At 38.5% G+C, this 23,916-nt stretch overlaps 1 protein-coding gene across 5 annotated transcripts in view; it reads left to right on the top strand.

Moving 5' to 3' along the window:
- The first annotated feature begins 558 nt into the window (after positions 1-558).
- LOC121298177 (disks large-associated protein 4-like) overlaps positions 559-23,916 on the top strand; it is a 97,211-nt gene continuing 73,853 nt past the window's right edge. For 2 of the 5 annotated variants that reach the window (XM_041225101.1, XM_041225102.1), the window contains exons 1-2: positions 561-922; positions 23,011-23,080. The gene's annotated coding sequence lies outside the window, so the exon portion shown is untranslated. Of the gene's footprint in view, positions 923-23,010; positions 23,081-23,916 lie in introns of all 5 variants that reach the window. The other 3 variants (XM_041225103.1, XM_041225104.1, XM_041225105.1) reach the window with 2 other exon arrangements.

The following is a 23,916-nucleotide window of genomic DNA, read 5'->3' as shown; positions in this document are numbered from 1 at the left end:
TAGGCAGCTGCCTCCTGCATTATAACCACGAACCTCTTTAACCCACTGGCTGCCTGGCTTGTTCAGTTTATTAAAACTGGATTGTGACTGGCATTATATATCACTATAAAGTTACAGTCCAGCTACACCTCTGGTAAGTCACGTATATTACAATATAAGATCATAGTGATTTTCAAAAGGGCAGTATGGAAATAGTAGTGTCTGAATTAGGCCACATGCACTGCTTCAATAAAGTGTACGCAATGATAACTTTATTTTGTACTGAGCACAGTATGTTAAAGCTACACTGCTGCATTATGCAGTTTTACAGAATGTATTAACAGTGTGGATACAGATTAGTTTGGATCTTAAAAAAAACATACCTTGGGTGTCCATAATTCTAAAATAAGATGTTGAATGACAGCGCGACTTATTAATTGCTCTCCCGTTTTGAAAAGCGTGCGTGTGTGTTCCTCGCTGTCCAGGGTCCTGAAAACTCCGGCTCCGGTCCTCCAGTGTAACGCCGTCCCGTTTTTTGCGTGCAGCCCTGTTTTCCTGCATCTCTCCTCCACGCTGCTCACTCGATCGGGATCCTAGGGGACCGCTGCGTGCTGCAGCATCACAACCTGCCTGCCTCCCTGCTTCACATAGCTCTGTCTGGTCGCCGCAAATCTGAGTAAGCCGCACAGCGATGGGGATCACTGTGGACCGGGGCTCAAACATCTCTCAACAAGGCGTTTGACAGAGACAGAGAAAGAGAGAACAACAATACAGCACGGAAGACAACAAAACGCACTGAGCCTGTTTTTATTTAATTTTTTTATGATTGTTATTGTTTTTTGTTTTCTTTTTTTAAAATTACAATATTTGGGAAGCATTGGTAACCGTTATAGGATAAAAACAAACGCCTGTTTAAATTCTCATCTTTGATTCGGAAGCCAAGGTAAGCATTTAGTTATTTCACTGAACCCTGTTTACATTTCTATATTTGCTGCATTTGTACATTTTGCGAAACGTGATGGTCTGCTCAGGTTATAAAGCCAGACCGTGTTCTCTGTACGGGTGATGCTCAGATGTTTGTGGTTTAACATTTGTTTTTTTTTTTCAACTTAATGCAATACAATCTATAGAAACTGATCAAGGGAAACAGCAATGCGATACAGACAGCCGGCTCGCATAATTGCAAAAGAGACTACGCGGGTGCGCGGATTGCGTTTATACATCTAAGTGTTTATTTATTTGTATTCCTAGAGCGTGCCAGAAAGGGGAGGGGAGACGACAAAGCCAGTTACATTAGAAGAACCCGTACTTGAAATGCACCAGATCTCGTCGTTTGAATCAGGATTTTGTTTCGATTTAGTTGAAAATTATTTGATGATTGGGCGAGCTGGGGGTGGGGCGGGGGGTCCCGGGGATCCCATGACATCTGGCCATTTTAACATCATTCATGGGTAAAAGGGCTGAGGAGGTGCTGATCCCAAACACTGTCCATTGGCGTAAAATTGCCATACACTGGACTAGTCCAGTGTGATAACGAGAGGAGAGGGACGGTAACCAGGATTTTGGCATTGACTCAAATTAGAATTGCATTAACGTTTCCAGCGCTGCTGGATCATTCTCGGGTCTCTTTTAAAACCTTATATATATATGATAACCCTGGTGAGGGTTAACACTTCAATGTGATTGCAGTGCCGTGGTTGCATGATGCACTTAAAGAGGATGTGTGAGAGGGAAGCAGTCTGCATTGGTTCTTGCACCTACAAATGTCAAAGTAAACACGGCCAGGCCAAGAGGGGGCGTCGTCTATAGCCCGAGAAGAGCGGAATAAAAAAAGGTTGTTTTTTTTTTATATTGCTTGTATAGTTAACACAGAGGGAACGCATTGTATGTGAATATAAGGTTATATTAGATTCTTTCTTTCTTTCTTTCTTTCTTTCTTTCTTTCTTTCTTTCTTTCTTTCTTCATATTGTTCATTCTCCCTCCCTCCCTTTCCTCTCATCAGTCATTCTTTCATTCATTCAACAGCACAGCATTGATTATTCGTTTTTTTTCTCCATCTCTTACGTCATACCGTTTCCCTCTTTCATCACTGTTCAAGCCTTGAGGTAAACTAACAGCAATATACGTAGTACTGCATGTGACATGATATCATACTGTGTCAAACCTGATGCTGAATATGCCTATATGTCAACCTATGGTCCTATTGCCATTTCTATAAAATAAGAATTGCATATTTTAATTTGTAATGTGGAAATTGAGACTACCCCCCCCCCCCCTCCAAAAAAACAAACAAACAAACAAGCACACAAAACAAAACAAACAAACAAAAAACAGTTGCTGAGTTTTTATGAGATTTGCTTGTGTTAAATAACATCACAGATGGGAATCGCAATCAGTGCTGTGCCTTTCTCTGGAACAGTACAAGCCTATTGTAATATTCTACAATGATGTGGTTGCACAGTATACCCATTCTTGAATTGGTCAGAAACAGAACTAGAATATGATGGATTTGCCTGAAAACCTTTTGAGAGGTAACGGATGTGCAGAGCAAAATAACAAGCAGACGATATTTGCAATTTATAAGAACTAAAATGTGTTCACAGTCTTAATTAGGTCTTTAATCCCTGCATGGAAACAGTGGAAATAAACAACATGTTAATAATTTCACCCTTTTGAAATGGCTCCTGCTAGAGACCTAGGACAATACTGTAGCGTGTGCACTGCATGTTCTTTCAAGCACAGGCAGATGCAGATCCATTCATCTTGGGTTTGCCCTTGCAAGAGCCTTGATGTCAGTCTTTGAGGAAGGAAGTCTTTAATCTATTGAGGGAAATTAGAACAAACAGTGTTTCAGACCTCTTGCTGAAAAGCTGCTTACATTCTGAATAATCTCCCGGACGTGTAGCTCACTGTTCCAAAGGACATGTGGGAAGAATGAATGATTCAGTTCCGGGGCTTGGAGGTGGGGATATTAGGGTTCTGGTGAATCTCATAGCATAATCTGACCAATTCAAGGTGTGTCTCAGTGTTGAGTGTTAAATAATTCATGTTGGCTCTCCTACAGTCCTTCAGGTTGGACAAGCAGTAGAATATTAAATGAGAGAGCCATTACAATGTTAAAAGCTACACAATTAGGGAGAGTTGGGGGTATAGGGAGAGTATAGAGGGGTACAGATTGAGGGAGAGTGGTGGGTTTTTTACAGTGAGGTTTGGGGTACAGATTGAGGGAGAGTAGTGTTTTTTGACAGTGAGGTTTGGGGTTACAGATTGAGGGAGAGTAGTGTTTTTTTACAGTGTAGTGGTTTGAGGTTTGGGGTACAGATTGAGGGAGAGTGGTGTTTTTTTACACTGGGGTTTGGGGGTACAGATTGAGGGAGAGTAGTGTTTTTTGACAGTGAGGTTTGGGGGTACAGATTGAGGGAGAGTAGTGGTTTTTTACAGTGAGGTTTGGGGTACAGATTGAGGGAGAGTGGTGTTTTTTTACACTGGGGTTTGGGGGTACAGATTGAGGGAGAGTAGTGTTTTTTGACAGTGAGGTTTGGGGGTACAGACTGAGGGAGAGTAGTGTTTTTTTACAGTGAGGTTTGGGGGTACAGATTGAGGGAGAGTAGTGGGGTTTTTAGAGTGAGGTTTTGGGGGGAACAGATTTAGAGTCAGGCTGTGTTACAGGTGTGGAGGATTTAGGGAACTTACAGACTGAAGGAGGGTGAGGGGCTGAGAGTTGATGGGTCTTTGTGGAGTACTTGAGTACTTTTGCCTTTGTGTAATTTATTGTATTAATAGTACAGTATACATTTCCATAAATACATACATATTGTCATTTTTTTACATGAATAAAACAAGTATTCATGTAGGAGGAGAGATAATATCCTCAGCAAAGTGTCCCTACTGTTGCTGTTGTAAAAATGCTAACATGCAGTAAAATTGGTGGAGGACTTTGACAAGAGTATGTCCAGTAATTGAAAAATCTTAATGTGCTGAATAGACATTCTGTCTGGGTATCTGTGCTTTGTCTCTGTTAACAGTATGGGAAAAGTCAATCCAGATACCAGGGATCAACGCTAATTCAAATTGTAATATTCTGTGACTTGCAGCGCAAGGCCACTTAAATCTGTACATTGTGTATCACAGTGTCTGAATGAGAAGCTGCACTGGGATGGTATTGCTTTGCTCTGCCTTTAGTGTCTGAGTTTAACATACAGATTGAATATCTTGCAGACCAGAAGCTGTGGTTTGCATTAGCATGACACATTATGCAGTAGATTTTTTTTTTAAAGTATCATTAAAACTATACATTTTTAATTTGATTTTAAGTGGCATTAGTAACATATACCTATAGCACACACTTCTGTGCTGGATGTCCCTCACATGATTTTTTTCAACCTTTGACAGAAATGTTATTGTATTTAAAAGCTGTTGCAAGTGTTGTCACAATGGACAAGACAGTGGATTAAAACCAAAAGAAACTACCATATAATACAATTCTACAGCGATCATTATTAAACTATATCACAGTGTGGTAATGAATGCTACTCTGTAGATACTGAGTAACATCTGACTGTAAAACATTTATCCAAGTTGTGTAACAACACAGCATAATGTCTCGTAATAATTCCAAAAACAAACACATCCAGCACATACATACAACAAAAGATACAGTACCTGTTATGAACAAACATATAAGCATATACACATAAATATATACATTTATATAAACATAGTGTTGTTTAGTTATGAAGGAGCTCAATATCGCCAAGCCTTTTAAATTTTCTAAATTTGGTTTGGTTCTGCTAGAAGTGTAACAGATTTTTTAAAAGTTGAAAACACTAGAAATGTACGAGGAGAGCTCTTGTCGGTGTAATCTTTGATTAGTTCAGATCTATCGGTATGATTTTATCCCAATCTACCAGACCATTAGTAATGAAGGGAACATATGCAGACATGCAGAGACGGGCTGATAAAGAATTTCAAATGGAATGAACCTCAATTGAATTAGCAGAACATACTTTAGAATGGTTCTAGTATGTGTCCTGTCCAGTTAATTTGCAAAACATAATTTCTTTTTTTTTTTTTTTTTGGTTTTCTGCTGCAGTTAGTGCGGTTAATATAATGATCCAACTTTAGCTGCTTTAAAAGACTAATGAAGCAATTCTATGGCTCTTATAGGATCTTATCTGCTGATGAGAACAGAACACAATAAAATAAGCAATGCAAACTAAGAGCTTTCCTTAACCTAGGATGTTACCAGATATACAGTATGTGTGTGTGTGTGTGTATATATATATATATATATATATATATATATATATATATATATATATATATAAAATATATATATTATAGAAAATCTAAGAACAGATTCTTGTCGTTTTCAGAACTGTACGTATGAGACCTACCGTATATGAAAGTGGACCACAGGTTTATAGAATAATAACCCCTTTAACTGTCTCAGAAATTATGATCTCAAGAAAATGAACTGCTATCCCTGATCTAGCTGGGTCGTCCAGGTGATTTGGTTTAATCATGTGCATTAATATGAGTCACTGCAATTACTGTACAAAAGGCTTTTGATTTAGAATTCCTTATGAGTGAGTGCATGAATTCAATGGGCTTGGTTTTCAGACAGATCCAGCGGCATGCTTGCTCGAATGACTTGCCCTCGTCCATTCATTCAGTTTGAATGTACAGCCCCATGTGTAGAAATGAGTTATTGATTCAGATCTCTGCCCCCTTGAAATTCAAAACAACAAAAGCTCCCAAATGGCATGCTCTTGGCCATAAAAGGTATTTGTCTGTGTCGCCATTCATACTATCGTATGCTGTAGGAAACACAAATCAAAGCTGGGACGCTTTTTTTTTGTGAACATTGTCTACCCTTTCTATTGAATTTCTTGTTTTCTGTCAACCACTGATATCCCATAGTCACAATTGAAACAGATTTCTATCCCTGTGGGGCTCACCTGGTAAAGGCACGATCGCTTGGTATGCAGGCTGAGTCATGCAGTCAGGGACGGCAGGTTTGAATGCTGGCTGTGCAAAGTTGCCAGTCTTCCCTGAGGATTCCACAAGGTGATTTTATTGGCTTTCCACGGGATAAGGAGTCAAAGTCGACTGTTTCTCTTCATCATGTGTCAATGGATCTCACTGACTAGGTGCTGTCCTTGCTTAGTGTGTCTGAGTGCAGAACCACGCTGCTGTTTCTGAAATATAATTAGAAGCAACAGGGTTTTCTAAGATGCATTAGAGGCACCTCAAGTTAAATGACCACGGAACATGACCATGGAACATGACCACGGAACACGACCACAGAACACGACCATGGAACACGACCATGGAACATGACCACAGAACACGACAACAGACATTGTATTATCTATAAGTTCAGTTAGAACCTATATAAAATAACAAACCAAAAACAGACATGTCTGATGCAGGGAGGAAATAACCAATATGGGGATTTTAAAATAATTCTCTTAATTTTTCAGTGAGCTGGCTTCTGTCTGTCTGCCTTCCTGCACATCTATCTCCAAACAGATCGTCAGATCAGCTACCCACACTGCATCACCAGAAAGATTAGCATTTTTTGCGATTAACAAATGCCAAAACCCAGATGTAAGTGAAAACGATTCCGATCCATTATTTATGGGTAGCAAATGGTGCGTGAAATAGTTTTCAAATGATTTATATGGAATCTGTACAGCGTGTGCGAAAAACAACAAGAGAGAGAGAGAGCCAGGGCTGATCAAGGTGTTTTACTGTCAGCAGTTTGTCCTGTGGAAGCTGAACCCTGCAGCACATTCTTCAGTCTCACTCTTACAGCATCACCTTCGAGACATTGATGAGTCTCCTGTAGGTACAGACCAGGATCAAGCACACAAAGACAGATTCTCAAAGCTTCTCACTCCAAATCGTTAATAGTGCTTTTTTGGAAAGGAACATTTCAATTCTAAAACAAATAAGAAAATAGTTCCACACATTTTCCACCACAGCCATTCATTATATATGTTGCATATATTTTTTTAACAAGTGCAGTACCAAATATAATGATTTAAAATGAAAATACAGGGTATTTTTGCGATATCATGTGTTTCTTTCAAAACTGCACATGTGACATCTTTTAAGGGACAGATAAGATTCTAAAAGTATTTTGTTACAAACAACCACCCCTGTGACCCAAACCTACCACTCCGGGTATTTTGGAATAAAGAGATTTGAGAATCTAGCCCACAGCAGCAATTATTAGAATAACAAGTATGTCTTGTTTGACTAGTGCAGAAAATGTGCTCCTTAGATTTTAAAATGCATATTTACCCAGCTGAATTGAATGAAAAGCAGTGGTATTACTGCCACAAAGGAATAACAATTACATGCAATGATAGTTTCATACAATGTGTACTTTTCTGTAATGAATAGAAAAGACAACTGATTTGGAAAAGGATGCTTTTAGTATGTGTAAACAAGCATTTAGGCTGTAAGATCATTCCTTTAGTACAGTACCTTTGAACTGCTCTGTTACAGATGCAATGTTGCCAAATAAAAGTCTTAAAAAAAAGTGTAAAAGGAACCGAAAAGCATCTTCCTCGTAAATGAAGTGCCTTTGATTTCCTGCTGCTTCCAGAATAAGTTTTTCTTCACAGATTTTTAGAGAAGACCTGTACGGTTGGCCGTGGGCGTTTGGAGTTTTTAAAAAGATTTGCTCAGGGTGCAATGATTTTAAAAGTACTTCCTTCAGCAAAGCAGTGAATACTACTTGAAGTTTGTACTGGACAGGATCTGTAGTGTCCCAGGGCATAGGCAGGGTGCCATTGAAGCCACAAGTGCTTAAATTACATCTTAATGGAGTTTGGAGCCTAAATCTCTTGAAAATGTTGTAATTTTGTAATCGTTCTGGGTGGGTTCTTTTTTTAATTTGTGATTCTGTCAATTTAGCTTGCATCTTTAGACCCAATCAGTGGTACTCTAGTATAAGTTAATGCATCCTTTGTAGGATCATTTTGTGCAACTTAGTTCTGGCTGCTCATCTGCACTAAATGATTTCTGTTATAATTTTCTTTTTCACTTAACAAGTTTGAACAGACCTTGTTGAAATTATCAGGAGCTTTCAAGAGGTTTTTAAAGGGCAGGGTGCCATCCAAAAGAGTGTATATTACAGTCAGTGACTTATTAAATTACTGTAAACCCACATGAACACTTGTTTGCACTTTATGAATTTTCAAAACCGGAATCGTAATACAATTGAGCAGTGTTTGGAGAACGCTCAAATTCATTTTACAGGGCTGTTATTTCCGAGTTTGTCTGTCAACGTGTTCAGTATATAACTGATGTGGACATCCATTAATCACAAACAAATGCATACTGTCCCAATAACAACCAGAGGGTTATTGCAAGACTTGGCTTAAACGATCTATCCAGACCATGACAGTAATGCTGGATCCTATTTAGGATGATCACAAAGTACTTTTGTAGAACAGAGTTAGCAGTTATCAGGAGAGTAGATACTTCTTCCTGACCATTGTGAGCCTTTATTATTTTTTTCTTAAGCCTAAAAAGAGAAAACATTTGAGTCTCAAAATTACCCAGGATAATTCTAAACCTTGCCAAGGTAGATCAAAGTGTAGGACTCCCATTAAAATGTAATTGCAGCACTAGTTAATCTTCAGTAACAGGTCTTGTTAGTGCCCTGAATAAGATCAAGGTGGCCAATCTTCATTGTAATCATGAATCTTCCTGTGGCAGGTTGTTATTTTTTTATTGTTTTTTTGTACGTGTCGCTGCTATTGTCCCTGCTTTGCAGCCCAGCTCCTGCAGAGAGATGTCAATTTGCAAACATCATCTTCGCCGGGGTAATGAGAAATCCCGCATTTGAACTATCCAATAGAGAGAGAGAGAGAGAGAGAGAGAGAGAGAGAGAGAGAGAAGAATAAGCTGATAACATGCTCTGAGGTTAGCTCTCGTTTGAGTGTCGCAATTACCTGTAAACCATCAGATTAATTAATAAATACAGGGCAGGCCTGTGCTCAAATGAAACACGGTAGGGAGTAAAGGGAGAGAAGCACTGTCTTGTGCAGACGTCTGAATTGTTGAAGCCATACAGCCATCTAGACCTCCTGGCTGGGGGGAGTGTGTAATTCACAGACATCTCTCCCCACAGATACCCAGCATATCTGACCCCCTGGCTAGGTAGACAGTGTATTACAAAGTAAATTGCTGTAAAGGTTATTAGTGACACAATGCACATGTTCCACAGTGAATTCCAGACTCAGCAAGCTGTTCTCACAGTCTGCTATTGCCGGCCACACAACTCTCTTTAGACCTGTCTTTAGAGCACTTGACCAGGTTTCAGTTTGCTATACATTCACTCCCATGGCTTCACAAGCAGGGGCACAGACAGTATCTAGGGCAGCATCCATCCTGCATGCCTTGGATAGTTTTGGGTTTATTTAGTACAGTGTCAGTAGTGTGGAACAGGACAGTTTTAGTTGTCAATGTTTAAGAAATAATTAAAAGGCATCAAAAAGTGACCTGACAAGTTCACACAAGGGACATTGCAATTGATGTTCTCATGAAATCATGAAATTCCCTTGTTCTTCTGCTTCTGTTGCTTTACATTGAGCTCTCAAACATTTTGCAGTTTCTGTCTGACAGCAGGTCGCTTTGAGTTCACTGTACTTTCACACAGCAAGATTGGGAGACCCGGGTATACAAATCAATTCAAATTCACCTCCCCTCTGGATTATGTACCGTAAGTGACCAGAGATTAGGAAGAAGGGGTTGGTGGGGTGGACATATGTTTCAAATATGATCAAATACATATTCACATTTGTAAATCGTAATGCAATGGTAGGCCATGAGGACAGTGTTATAACTAAGGGATACACCATAGCAGATCCAGAGCAATGATATAACTAAGAGATCATCCATGCAGACGTATGCTAGCGATGCCTGTCATGTGCCTTTGATTGCTGGCAGCTGTCAGGTCAGGGTACCCTGCTGTTGTACTCAGCTGTGTTAGTTTGATCGCCTGGTGTTTCTGCTCTCAGTAATCATTTCCCTCTCTGCTCTTTCTCAAAGCTTCCTATTGTGTGCTGCTGGCCCCTTATTACAATATCAATCCGACTGGTTTTGAAATACAATAGCAATACAGTGTCAGTTCTCATGACCGGTATATAGCAAAGGTAGCAAGTCAATATTCAATTGATCTAAACAGTGTAAGTCTCGTGGAAGTCTTCAGTGTAAGAAAATGGCATTTGTGTGTGTGTTTACCATATGTTAATTTTTTATTTGATGTTAGATATTTATTTTTGTGTGTCTAGATAACAAGCATGCCTGGGACTGAGGGAAGCTTATAAGAATGAGAACTGCAATGGCAATTATCCACATTATCTAGCATTTTTATGATGTCAATCTCTTGTCATTTCTAAGCATTATCCTTGTAGGGGGAGTACTTGTAATTCAAATGCAAGGCTGCAAGATGTCTGAGACAGACTTAAATTAGTTAACCATTCAGAAAGGGTTCAGTATTATTTTTCACGTTAAGAAGACAATAAAGAGGCTTTCATCAAAAAGATGGATTTACATGTAAAACGCTCTACAGAATCTCCTCAGCCATCTGGTTTATTCTCTGTACCCGAGCAAGGAAAATAGATAGCTAAGAAAAATCATAGCATTGGCAAATTAATTTGATCAGCATATGTGCTTCACAGCATTCCACAGCAAGCAGGAATATTATATAGTTAGCCTGCAGCAGTATCTCAGAGCTATGCAAGATCGGGCCTGGTCAGGACTTGGGTTGGGACTCTCTATGAGATTAATTCAATCCACACCTACAGCCATGCTTTTATGACTTCATGGCACTACCCTATTCTATCAAATATCTAGACAAATAAAGTAATTCCATTCACACCAATGTGTAAACAAACATACAAAAACTCGAGCTGATATACAATTAGCTTTTAATCCACATTAAAACACACATGCCACGCCTTGCCGATGCTGTCGATTTTATTTGTTTGTTTGTTTATGATATATTTGATTTAATCATTTTTCAGCCCAATTTGAAACCCAATTTTCTGATCAAAGGTCCTTAAAGACCAACAAGCAATTTGCCACTTTTCAAGCTCGTGGCCTCTTTTCAAGCCAATCCCCTCTTTTCTCCTGCTGAACAGAAATAAGAGATGTTACCAAAGCAATTGAACCCTGAACGAAAAGATTAGCAGTTTCAGAAGCACAACTAAGCAAGTTATTCCCTGCCCATCATAAACTCCAACCCATTTGTGGGCAGCCAAGATTGCAGCTCAGCACTGCCAAGATTCACACTAGAGAGCTTCTGATCTTCTTACCCTATACCCAGCTCAGTAGTGCCTGTGCTGGATGAGTCACTGGGGATTTACACCAAGAAAGTGAAACCCTTCCAATAGCTCATACCTCTTAGTGCAGCATACCATTGCAGTGCGGTTGCATAAAACATTATTTTGTAAGAGGAGTAGCCTCAGTAGCAGTGCCTCATATCTGGCAGGATCTCAAGCAGAAGTGCCAGGCATTGCAGTTCAAAATAAACATAATAGATTTTTAAAAAAAAGCACAGCAGAATGTCAGAGTGTGCTATACAGACGGCACACAAAAGGGTATTAAACAGGTAGGAATCAAAAGAATATGAATATGCACATGCTATAAACAATCTTCAGTATGGACTACAGTGCTTTCCAGCTGGGATAACTCTGCATGCAAAAAGCCAACTGAAATGTGAAGTCTTGATATGAGGAAAGCTTGTGCCGATCTGAAAGCGATCAAGCAGCAGGAACCCTCAGAATGCCCAGCCCGGAAATGGCATTCTGAGTGTGAATATTGAGCAGAGTGCTGTGATGATAGCATGGTATGTGTCTGTAAGGAGCTGTTCACTTTGCTTCAGTCTTGATAGTCTCCTCGTACATTCCTGTGAAGATGAAGCCGTGCTAACTGAATGTGAATTGCTGCCAGTGCTGATTGCTCTCTTTGGCAGTCACCACATCAGAAAGCCATTTACACTCTGTAATTATCCATGTGGTTTATCTTGCTAAACTGTAATACCCTTATAAAATCATGGGATTTTGCACTTTTCCTATGCTTTTCACATGCTTATATAGCTTACCCTGGTTTGCCATGTTTTTTTATTATGCTTTCCAATACCTTTCTGTGCTTTACAATGCTTCCCTATGCCTCATTTCACTATGCTTTATTACACTTTACTATGGGCAACCTTTATAAGGGAAGGCAAAAAATATCGGTCCATTCTCTTAAAAAATAGTTTACAGCAATAGCCGTTCACATGGAATGGACACTGCGGCAGGTCTACTCAAAATAAATAGCATTTATTTCTGACTGGGCTGTTGGAGCCCTTTTCTCTGTGTGAGTTTGAGTTCTCTTGCCGAAATCAATTCCAGGAAGCATGTTTGCCCCGGACTAAATATTTTTCAGATCAAATGTCCCAGCTGTTTTCATTTTATATTTTTGAACCATTTTAAAATCAAATTGAAAAGAACTAAACAACAGACATCTACAAAGCCATCTTGGATTTGACTTGCTGTTCTAGTAGTCAGTACGGAGTCATAAAGATAGAGGGATACCTATGCCATAACTTTTTCAATGCCAAGCAAAATAATAATAATAATAATAATAATAATAATAAATAATACTAATAATAATAATAATAATAATAATAATATTTTTGTGTGTTAATTCTCAGTGCTATTACTATTGCACAATTCCCCACCTGAATAAGATGATACAAATATTCAAAATTACATAACTGCTGTCAGACCACAACATTTTTCTTTTTCTTTACTGATCTGTGGGTGACATGCTTTCTTGTGTCAATCTAGCTCTATCTTGCACCACTATTGCATTGTTCTTTACTCTAAATTCCCTCCTCCACAAGCACTCCTAATTTCCCTGACTCTGAGGTTTTTTGATTTTGCCAGTTCCTGGTGTTTCTCTTCTCTGCCTCTCTGATCATCACCTCCTGTGTGTCAGCTCTTTGGTCTCCAGCAGACGCATGCTGTTGGTTTTCACAGATCCTTGCGGGTCACATTCAGACCGCTCTGCTGTGTTTGCACGCCACAGCCCTGTGCACATTACATTTGCTAAGGGTGCTAACCCTCTCAGTCCTGAATTATGTTTGTCAAGCTGAGTATACAGGCAGGGCAACCTTTTTTATACATGTATTTATTCAATACCTCAGACTGAGACCTTAGGAGTCCCTGTGAGGGGCGAGGCAGTGGCGGAGGAAGAGGAAGGTGGGCTCCACTGCAGGAACTTATTGAGGGCCCCCCTCCCCAAACATTAATTTAACCCTTATTTATAAACATCAAACACACCAAATCAAGTGTTCAATATTGAACTATGTTTAATTTTCAGAATGTTAGCATCTATGAACCAGTGTAACAAGAACTTTTTCTACTTGTCTGCTTTATTTTATTCTGCGTTCATCTTTACATCCAATACTACACTATTTTTTAATCATAAACGAATAGGTTTAATCACTAACCCTACCAGGATTCCCCAATTCTGCAAACACAGAAATTATTACAGAATTCACAATTCTGCACTGGCATTTGCAGAAATTATCTCACACAGGAAACTTCTTCTTCTTCTTCTTCTTCTTCTTCTTCTTCTTCTTCTTCTTCTTCTTCTTCTTCTTCTTCTTCTTCTTCTTCTTCTTCTTCTTCTTTATTTATTTATTTATTTATTAATCAGAAATGCAGATGTGTTGATTTGCTGTAGTTTATTTTGGTGCCCGCAGCAGCACCCAATAGCATCTAAACTACAGGATGAATCGCGCACACAGAATATAACTGCAAATGTCTGTGTAGTACCCCAAAACCTTCCATAAAGACGTGCCTCGTACCAGCCTCCGGGGGAAAAAAGTTAGGATAATTAAGACAATAGCGATACCTGTTGAAATGAGGGAGGATACAATCTGAATTACTGGCACCACACACAGGCGGCTACAGCTCTGAGTGTGTGGGCCCGAGTGCAGATCCACCTGCTATTGCTCCACCACTGGTGCTAGTTTCCATGAGAGGGAAGGATCTAGGGGACTGTGAAATGTGGTACACACTTTTGCAATATCCTTCCCATTACTGATACTGAGATTTTCTTTTTCAGTTGGTCTTACTCAGTTTAAAGAAATGTATATCTTAGGAACCAGTCACCTCCATGTAATTACACTTTGCATATGCAATTGTTAAATATGTCAGTTACTGGAGGTAGTGCTTTATGCTCTCATTTGTATGCCATGTGTTATCCCTTCAGAGCGTTCATCAGATTGAGGTACAAGTGTATATACCCATGGGAATGTGTCACTAATCCAAATGCTGTTATTTATAAGCTTTTAAAATAGACTTGTTTCATCCTTAATTATAATTGCATTAGCCTTCATTCTGATGAGCATTGACAGCTAGATTAGACGCAACTGAATAAAAGGAAGAATGTGTTGGTTAATAATTTTTATTCAAAAGCAAGATATGTTTTTGTAAGTTGAAAATGAATTTTGAAATGAAATTTCCAAAGGAATACAATTTGAAACAGTTAGTTGTGTTAATTGTTTTAATATTATCACTTGAAATCTCCTTAAAGAACACGTCAATGTCCAATATGCAAGTTGTTTAAATGTACTGTACTGTGCTTGTTTAGTTTTGTGTGAAACGTACCAATGCCTATGCTTAATGGCGGCAGTCATAAATGTGATTCATTTATTATAAAATCTATTACCATATTGCACTCTTTTAACGAATACTAATGTTTTATAAATGGCTAGCAGTCATTTGAAAAACACAAATAAATGAAATGCATTAAATACTGAAGTTCTTCCTAATCTCGGATTATGTTAATTTATAGATTTTTAAAAAATGTTTAAAAAGCAACAGTTTGGGTACCTTAATAGAATCAGAAAGGTCAACGGGTCGATGATAAATCTTTGCAGAAGATTTGTGAAAATTTAAGCCAATTTTCAAACAGACAGATGGACACAATAAGGGTCTATATTTTTAACAAATCATTACAGTTCAGTGTTCACATGCAGCTTTAAACGTTTCATTATAATATTTACAGTTAAGCTTTAAAATAAAAACTAAATTGAACACCCACTGACATTCAATTCTCCCTAGGGAAGGTAATTGGACATCATAAATTGGGGAGAAAATAATTGGGGAATAAATAAAATTTAAAACAACCAACAACCCAAAAACAGTGGTCTGCAGGGGCTGTGTGTTTATCTGATACAGAAAGAAATTCCAGTATAAGAAATGCTAAATGCTTGTTTCATCCAGTTCTCTAATTATCTGTATCTCCCCTTGTGAAATAGCTTATTTAAAAGAGTGCCTGCAACACCTGGCAACCCAATGCAGCCCACGTTGAAATAATCTGTCTCCGGTATAATGAATTCTATTAAAAGTTCTCAAGTGTTCTTGAAGGATGTTAATTCAATGGGCCCTGTGGACTGTGCAATGCTGCTGTGCCTCAAGCTGCAACGGCTAGCTCCTGTAACATAAACAGGCTAATTAGGGATTTAGATACATGTTTTATATATATATATTATTAATTCCAGAGTTCAGCGCAGAGACCGCACACCCTGCACCCCTCACATGGTTCAGGTGATAGGGTATTCCACAATGGATATAATGCTGGAGTGCATCATGCAATTTAGAGTTGAAGGGTGAAGTAAGCACACTTATTTATTTATTTAATTACTGTATACATTTATTTATTTATTAGATTTTTTTCTACTGCCGCAATCTCAGAGGGTCCCAGGTAGCCCAGTGTACAGTGTGTTTTACACCAAGGTCCACCTGTCCAGTTGTCTCTCTCTCTATAGTGAACACTATAAATGCCTTGAATTTTACAGACTCTTTTTCCAGACTGTACTCATGTACTCATTGCCTCTTATAAACCTCTGGATTACATCTGTGTATAATCTGGTATGCTGTTGTTTTTATAAAAATGTTTAACCTTACAACCTTACATTAATGCTATTTAGAAAACTGGCTTTTTATTTCTCTGCATCTCATTGGCTAATACACTTGTCGTTGGGGGGGTTGGTTCTTTAGCAGTTAATTGATAGAATCACGATTTCAATTAATGTTTAGCCAGTGCATAAATGAAATAGACAATAGTCCTGACTCAGTATTTTCAATTGTCACCCACTTAAACATAATATATTAACAAGTCAGAATGACTGGATCATTTGTATTTTGATATAGCTGCGGAGCAGAGTTTGAATCAATAAATTAGTCTACTGGAATGAAATGGACAGCTAACAGTTTCAGTGCATTACGATTATTAAACTCATAGTCTGCATTACATCCGATGTAGCTGTAGAGATGAAGAGAGTAATTGAAAGCATTGTGTGCAATATTCGTCTCTTTTCTAAGGTTCATGTCCCCTAGCCTCTACTGACTGTATTGAGTGCTTTACTGGTAGTGCAATAAAGTACAGACTTCCTTACCAGACGTCCTACTCATATTGCAGGTGAATATTGCCTTTCAAATAACAAGTAAATGCATCATTTTTCCTTGAGTGTAATGCGTTTGTTTTGGCTGAGGTGGACGATGTTTGATAAAGGTTCTCATTCGCTTAAATCTGTTTATTTTTTAATGGATTCTGATAAGAGGGCGCTGAGAGTGTTAGCTGCTTGGAATGCAATTCAACGTAATCGTTGTTTCTAGCAGCCGTCTAATTGTGTTTCTCGCGCAGCCCACGAGACGGGCATGGTGATGGCTTTTCATGTTCTCATTAGTATTAGTGTCACTTCGTCTCCTTTCTCTGAACCTCAGCGTCTGCATTGCCTAGGCTCCGTTTGCATTTGTCATTTTCAAGGTTGTCAGAATCGCAGGTGCCAGAGAATTGTTTACGAGGATTGCAGCTCTGGAATGACTGACCTCCGCAATTCACTCTATAAATAACACGCCAGCGGTAGGTGCTGTTGATTTGCAAACTGGCAAGGGTTTTTTTTTTTTTTTTTTTTTTAATAAGAAAACCGCTTTACACCTAAGCTCCCCTGTGGAAAGCAATTAAATAAGGAACTTGTAACACAGGCTTGGTGGAGCTTCATGTAGCTCTTTTCATCACAATGGTGCTGATGCATTGCACAGCTGTGATAAGTAATCACTGGGCCCAATTTTCAAATTCAATTCTGCTCTGGGGACAGGCTGCTTTGTAATTTTTTGGAGTGTTTTTACGTGTTATCTTTCATTTTCTCTCTATTGTTATGATAACTTTAATTTTGCTAACTGCAAAAGTCTAAATATAATGTATCAAGTTACATCAATACAGCTTGTGTTCTCATTTTTTCAAAGACAAATTGATTTGGAGACTGGAGTGTATAGTCATTAAGACTCTTGAACACAGCCTTTAAATTTTAATCTCTGGATGTTTTGCAGTGCTGAGGGCAATATTATTTAGCACAGCAGCTGTTAAAGGATTAAAATAAAGTCTGTATTAGGCAGCTCTGTACTGTGTTGTTGTTTAACCTCAAACATGCACATTTGCATTGCACTGTTTTCTTTCCAAAGTATTTAATCTGAGCATATATAACGTGCTTTGTTTTCCTTCAAGAATGATAAGATACATGCCTATACTGCCAGCGAATGAATAAACTAGAGAAGTGGGGGGTGTCTGTGTGTGTATTTTCATCTAGGAGAATTGTTTTTTTCATCACCCCCTATCTACCCATAGAATGTTTCGCTCTGCACATCTATCCCAGGTCATTAAACATTTAGCATTTTCAAACAACTCATTCTTTTTAATGAGAACATTTAGTGCTGTGATTCAGCCTGGTAAGACTTCATCATTAAGCTGCGTGGTAACAGTGCTGAAGAGCTTCGACACTGTGTCTCACAAGTGTCGTTTAGACTATCACAGATCTACTTCAAGTTTCGTGCAAAGTTTTTTCAGTTTCAAGGGGTGGTGGTGGGGGGGGGGGGGGGGGGGGGGTGTGTGGGTCACCCTGAATCATATACAGATTTTGTAGAGTGAGGGTGGGGGGCAGTGAAGGGATCCAGCTGGCAGCAGGGATCAAGAAGACAAGGGGTCCTGGATTTCCAGGCACTGTTTTTAAATCCTTTTTCCAGCTGACTGAGTCCTTCATTAATCTGCGCAGGGCTAGATCTGTGAGTGTCTCTTGTCTTCAAGGTACTGTAGAGTGAAAAAAGACATTACTGTCAGAATAATTCTACAGGGCTTCAGTGTTGTTCCACCCATTGTGACGCAGATAGCAGGGGAGGGAGGTGTGTGTTTAAGCATTTAGATCCATATTTGTGCAAATTTTAGCACATGTTTGGTTCTTTTGGTTCAGGGATATAATACTTTGCTTTTTTTGTATGTGGTTTGGATTAATTAAGTAACATTTTGAATGCATATAACTTAAATCAACAAGAATCTAGAACAATTTCAGGACTATTCTTTCAAAATTGAAGTAAAAGCTTTGTGAATAGGTCCTATGAAGAGTTTGTTTTTCACATAAAGTGGGGTAAATCTTACTTCCCTGTGTATAACCAATAATAACTTTAATACATCTGTTACTGTAATGTGTACTATTGGTAACCTGCTTCTCATAGCACCAACTCACACACACACACACACACACACACACACACACACACACACACACACACACACACACACACACACACACACACACACACACACACACACACACACACACACACACACACACACACACACACACACACACACACACACACACACACCCGTCACCTGTAGAAAGAGATCAATTACCACTAGTAACTGACAGTCCCATTGCAATTAACAGCAGAACGCTTTTGAACAAGAGATTAATTCCAGCCTGAACTTTCAGCACCTAGATTGAATGCTACATTTTGATTTCAGCACCAGGGGCAGCACCTCATTCTGAATGAATCTAAGCAGGTGAACTTTTCAATGGGCAAGACTAAGGCTGCTTTCCACTGCACTCAGACACGGCAGAATTGCGCTCAGTATCTCCCTGGGCATGCACTTTATATCACTGGATCGTGACATACGAAGAAACTATTACTGTGGGCCTTTTTTGGAAGCACAAAGGAAAAGGGCCAGTTGCAACAGTAAAAAGAACTACAACAAATAACCGTGTTGCATGAAGGAACAGTTATCTTAGGATCACTTTTATTCTGGGTTTATACTGTATATTATTTTAGTTCTCTCTGAAAAATGCCCAAGAATAAGAATAATTTAGGTCCACTAAGATTTTAGATATTTTCTATTAAGAAAACCAAGGTTATCACACCTGTTTATTGTGCAGCTCTCACATTCATTGGAGTTGCTCCTTGCAGATTACAACCACATTGGAGAAAATAAAATAAAATAAATAAGTGGATAAATATTAAACCTGTCTCTAAACCTCGCAGTTTCTTAAAAGGTCAATTTTTTGGACAACTGAATAAATTCTGTGACCTTTGAGAGATGCCGGTCTGTCATTTCAGTGAAGCAGAAATCCTGTTTGAAACAGTGTAGCTTTTTGCTTTGTTGCCAACCCTCATCAGCACTGCCTTCTGTCCACAGCAGAGCACATTGATTACAGAGAATAGCTGCAGTCATACAACTTAGAGTCCTAGCTCAGAAGATAGGCAGAGACAGGGTCATTTGGGTGAAAAATTTAAAAGAAGGCTTCTTTTTTTTGTGAGCTGTACATTTTTCTGCAGTAGAAGAAAACCATCTTAATAGTGGAAAATATATATATATATATTTCCATCATCACAATGCTTGTGTGTGTGTGTCGAGAATTATTATCCTTCAAAATGATACATGTTGGGAGGTCATTATCCCTCCAACTCATTCATGGGTAATTCTCATTACACATTGAAGGCTCAGAACTTCTATATCATTTACTTTTTCAGTGTGCTAATGGGTTTTGATATGAATGGATTTTTGTGCATATTTGCAGAACAAGACCTGCATATTAAAGCAATTGAAAAAGCCATTGCTTTTATTAAAAGTACAGTATTCCAGTCATCTCTCACATTTGTGCTAAAATGCTGATTTGTCCTTTTCTGACATTGATGAATAAAACATTAACCCACGCTGTATCGTAATAATGTAGTGTGAAGTTGCACATTTAAAATGATTTATACATTATGCAAAAATTAACACTGCTTAAAACTGTAGATAACAAATGGACAAACAGATGACCAGTTTATTTCAAAATACCATATTTACAGGGATCTATCTATTTATCTATCTATCTATCTATCTATCTATCTAGCTAGCTATCTATCTATCTAGCTATCTAGCTATCTATCTACACTAACACATACATATAGAGATATAGATACAGAGCTGTTTGTTGGTTTTGAATTCTGTACACAAACACATACACATGCATATACAATTGCACGCTCTCAAATGCACAAGCAGACACACACTGCAACACAGAACTGTATGTGACTTGCTCTAGCTAGATGGAGGGAGTGTTTTTAGTGGGCAGGCTAGTCTGCATTTGCACAGATACCTTGAACACGCACACGCGTAATCCCACAGGACACACACACACACACACGTCGAGCCATGGACTGAGCGTAGCGTGTTTAATAATGGAGGGAGCCGGGAGCCAGGCTTGTTGACACTCCCACAGAAGCAGATCTCTAGCACACTACAGCACTCCCATCTCTGCTCATGTCAGCTAAGTTAAGTGAAAGCAGCTCAAGTAGAAAGAGTAACAATGCAGTAGGGTTGTATGTTTTGCAAGCAATGCCAGTGACTGTGAGACTGAAGGAAGTGACAACGCTGGATACTGAAGGCCTGTACTGTCATGTACTGTATTGAGAGCACATGCGTACATTGCAGGACATACACAATCACCATGCTCAGTCTGGACTAGAGGAACACAATGTTGCCCTAAAGCACCTGAACTCTATTGAAGTTGTATTGCAATGTGTGAACAGTTTCTTCTCATCCACCCGATGACCAGTGACATCGTGAAAGCTTGTATTTTTATAAAACTGGTTTAGTCTCCTCATTGTCTAGATTAACTTTCTTGGGTCCTTGTGATGACACTGAATGCATTATAGCACCCATTCACTTAACTGTTTATTCTGTTATACTGAGACACATCCTTGCTTTACTTTAAAGTGCCTGCAGCTGAAATGTTTTTTTTTTCTGTCTGGTTATGCTAGATTGACCTGAGCAACATTACTAATTGATCCCTGATCATACACAAAACCAGATGCAGAATGGTACAGTATCTATCTGTATTGTACAGGCATGGTTGCTTTTTACTTGTTTCAACTAGTTTACACTACATGAATATGCAAATCAGCTTGCAATGTTCAGTTGACCTCATTCCTTTTAGGGATTCAAATACATTATATGAACAATGATGCGAATATCAAAGAAGGAAGTAAAGATGCTATTTGTGTTTGTTGCTATTTTTGCTGGACAATTTGAATGAAGAACTATGATCTCCCTTCAGTTCAGTGCATATCCTTGTGTGTTTGTATGTGTGTCAAGAAAACCACTTGCTTTACAGAAAGAAAGTATGGGGTTGTTTCTGGTTTCAAAGGATATAAGCTTTAATAAATCCCTTGCCCTTTTCTATGCAGTGCAGATTAAGGTAGTGCACTTCACTATGACACACGCACTCTCTTTGTGGTTTGAGGAGTCAAACACAGGACTTGACCACTCATTAAAGTATAATAATAGTGGACAGCATAGATCTAACATGCAGCTCTGTCCTAAAGATTTGAAACTTTTAGGATTGAGATAATAATTAAAAAATAAATAAATAAATAAATAAAAACTTTTATTTAACATCATGCAATCAAAGAAACTACAAAATGATAATGCAAAAGTGTACCAGAAGCCATAATAGTAGTACAGTATTTTATGTTAGATTTTCCAGTTTTTGTCAGTTTTTCATTAAGTATATGGAAAACTACAAAGCGGTATGCAATTCAGAAAGTTAATGTAACATTATTCAACAGGTTTCATTCGACTTTATGAAGCAAAATTTGTTAATTCTATAGGGTGATGCAAAACTGTTAGCCATACGTGTAGATGATTGTGTTTTTAATTTTAATTTCTTTCAGCATCTCTTAATCCTATGGATTAAGTCCTATGGAGTGTTTCATATGTGTGGATGATAATTTTACATTGTCACCATGATTTAATTACATGTGTCTAGCCTAAGCCAGCAGTGACAATTTGAAAATAAGATGTTTCCTCAGTTTCTCTCTGTAATGAATTAATAAATGAATGAATTCCTAATTAAACCTGCTGCCTGTAGATAAACATCTGATTTCTGACTCTGCATCTTTCACAACACTACATTCAACTTGCATAGCAGAGAAGAGATTTTATACATAAAGCCACAAGGGAATTTGGAGAATAGATTTATTTTCCTGATGCCAAAAACTGGAATATCCATCTGGAATTTGGCTCAGGGATTTGACCCCAAATGTAAAAAAAAAAAAAAAAAAAAAAAAAGGATAGCCACACAATAATACCTTTAAAAAAATGGGGGTTTAGTTTTGGCAAGTATTTCACTTGTGATAAGAGACAAAGAGTGGTTTAAAGTAGTTTTTTTTTTTATGGCTTAATATCTGCATTTCAGCACCCAGGTGGCAGGACAGCTCCACTGTGTAAACAGTAACCCCTGCTCCGTACCCTTGTAGTGCTGAAGGGTTATGCTGCTGCTAATTACAAGTACCTGTGCATTCATACTCCCTCTAGCATTCCAGCTACTAGTACAATCATTTTTCAGCTCACATGTACCAGAAAGGCATGTGGTAAAACTATACCTTTAATCGAACAAACACTTATGCTTGCCCAAGTGAATAAATATTGGCTGGCAATGTGTTATTATTTCTGCTCATATATTATTCCAAAAGTATTATCTGGACCATTTTTTTTCTTATGAGATGAGAAAAATAACTGGTACATTTTGTACGCTTAGTTTTGCATTGGTTTCTCTTGGTGAGAGCTTGGAAAGGGTTCCTGTTCATGCTAGTTCTAGAGTGCTAATTTCTTGGTTTCTTGTGTTACAGGGGAGCCTGTCTTTAGGGATTACTGAGCACTCTTTCTGAAGACGGATTACCTTGTCACACTGAGAGCAGGGTAAGTGTTCTGGCTCTTTCTTCATTTCTGCTGTGCGCTAGTGGCTTCTCTCCTTCAAGGGCAATCCAACCTTGGATGTACTCCTTGCTGTGTGGCAGAGACTACAATTCCCAGCATCCCCTGTCTACATGCCTACCCCCCACCCCTTTAAAGAACATCAGGGCTCTGAAAAAAGGATCCTGGGATTTGTGGTTTGATTGCTGTTGGAAATTTTGTACCGCTTGAAGCACTGGGAATTTGGTTGTTACATGGTGCAGTGATTTAAGATTCTGGAGATATGAGTGTTAGCTAAGCCCAGTGGAACTGTGATGGGTACAATGACACGCACGCACACACACATACACACACAGATTCATCGTAAAAGTTTTTTTTTTTTTTTTTAGCATCCTTCTCATCCTGTGACATTTATAGCGATTCTTGGTGTTTTTTTTTTTATTCTGTTTTTCCATTATTCCTCTATCTGAGACATTTTATTTCTAAATAATCTAAAGAAGCCATGTACTTGTATCTAAGAAAGAACTGAGTACTGGGAAATTTGCATTGCAAGAAAGTGTTTGTTTGTTTTTTTATTTTTTTAATTGATTAGTGTAGTGTTTTTTGGTAATCTTAATTACAAACTTGTGTTCATTGCAGTATAATCTTCAAACTCTTCTGATTTGATGTGTTCCTTAGAAATGTTCAGACTTTTTTTGTAGCTGGCCCAAAAACAATGAACTGGTCGGTTGTTTCTGGTTTACAAGAGTCATCTTCTGGATGTGTTATGAGAATAATTGATTTCAAATAGCATCACATATGGCAATCCCAGTGTGGGCGGTACACCACTATTGCTATCCATA

This window comes from Polyodon spathula, chromosome 23 (genome assembly GCF_017654505.1).
Source record: "Polyodon spathula isolate WHYD16114869_AA chromosome 23, ASM1765450v1, whole genome shotgun sequence".
In the NCBI taxonomy this organism is placed as follows: Eukaryota; Metazoa; Chordata; class Actinopteri; order Acipenseriformes; family Polyodontidae; genus Polyodon; species Polyodon spathula.
Note: the sequence above shows the minus strand (reverse complement) of the source record. Positions and strands in the feature narration are given on the sequence as shown.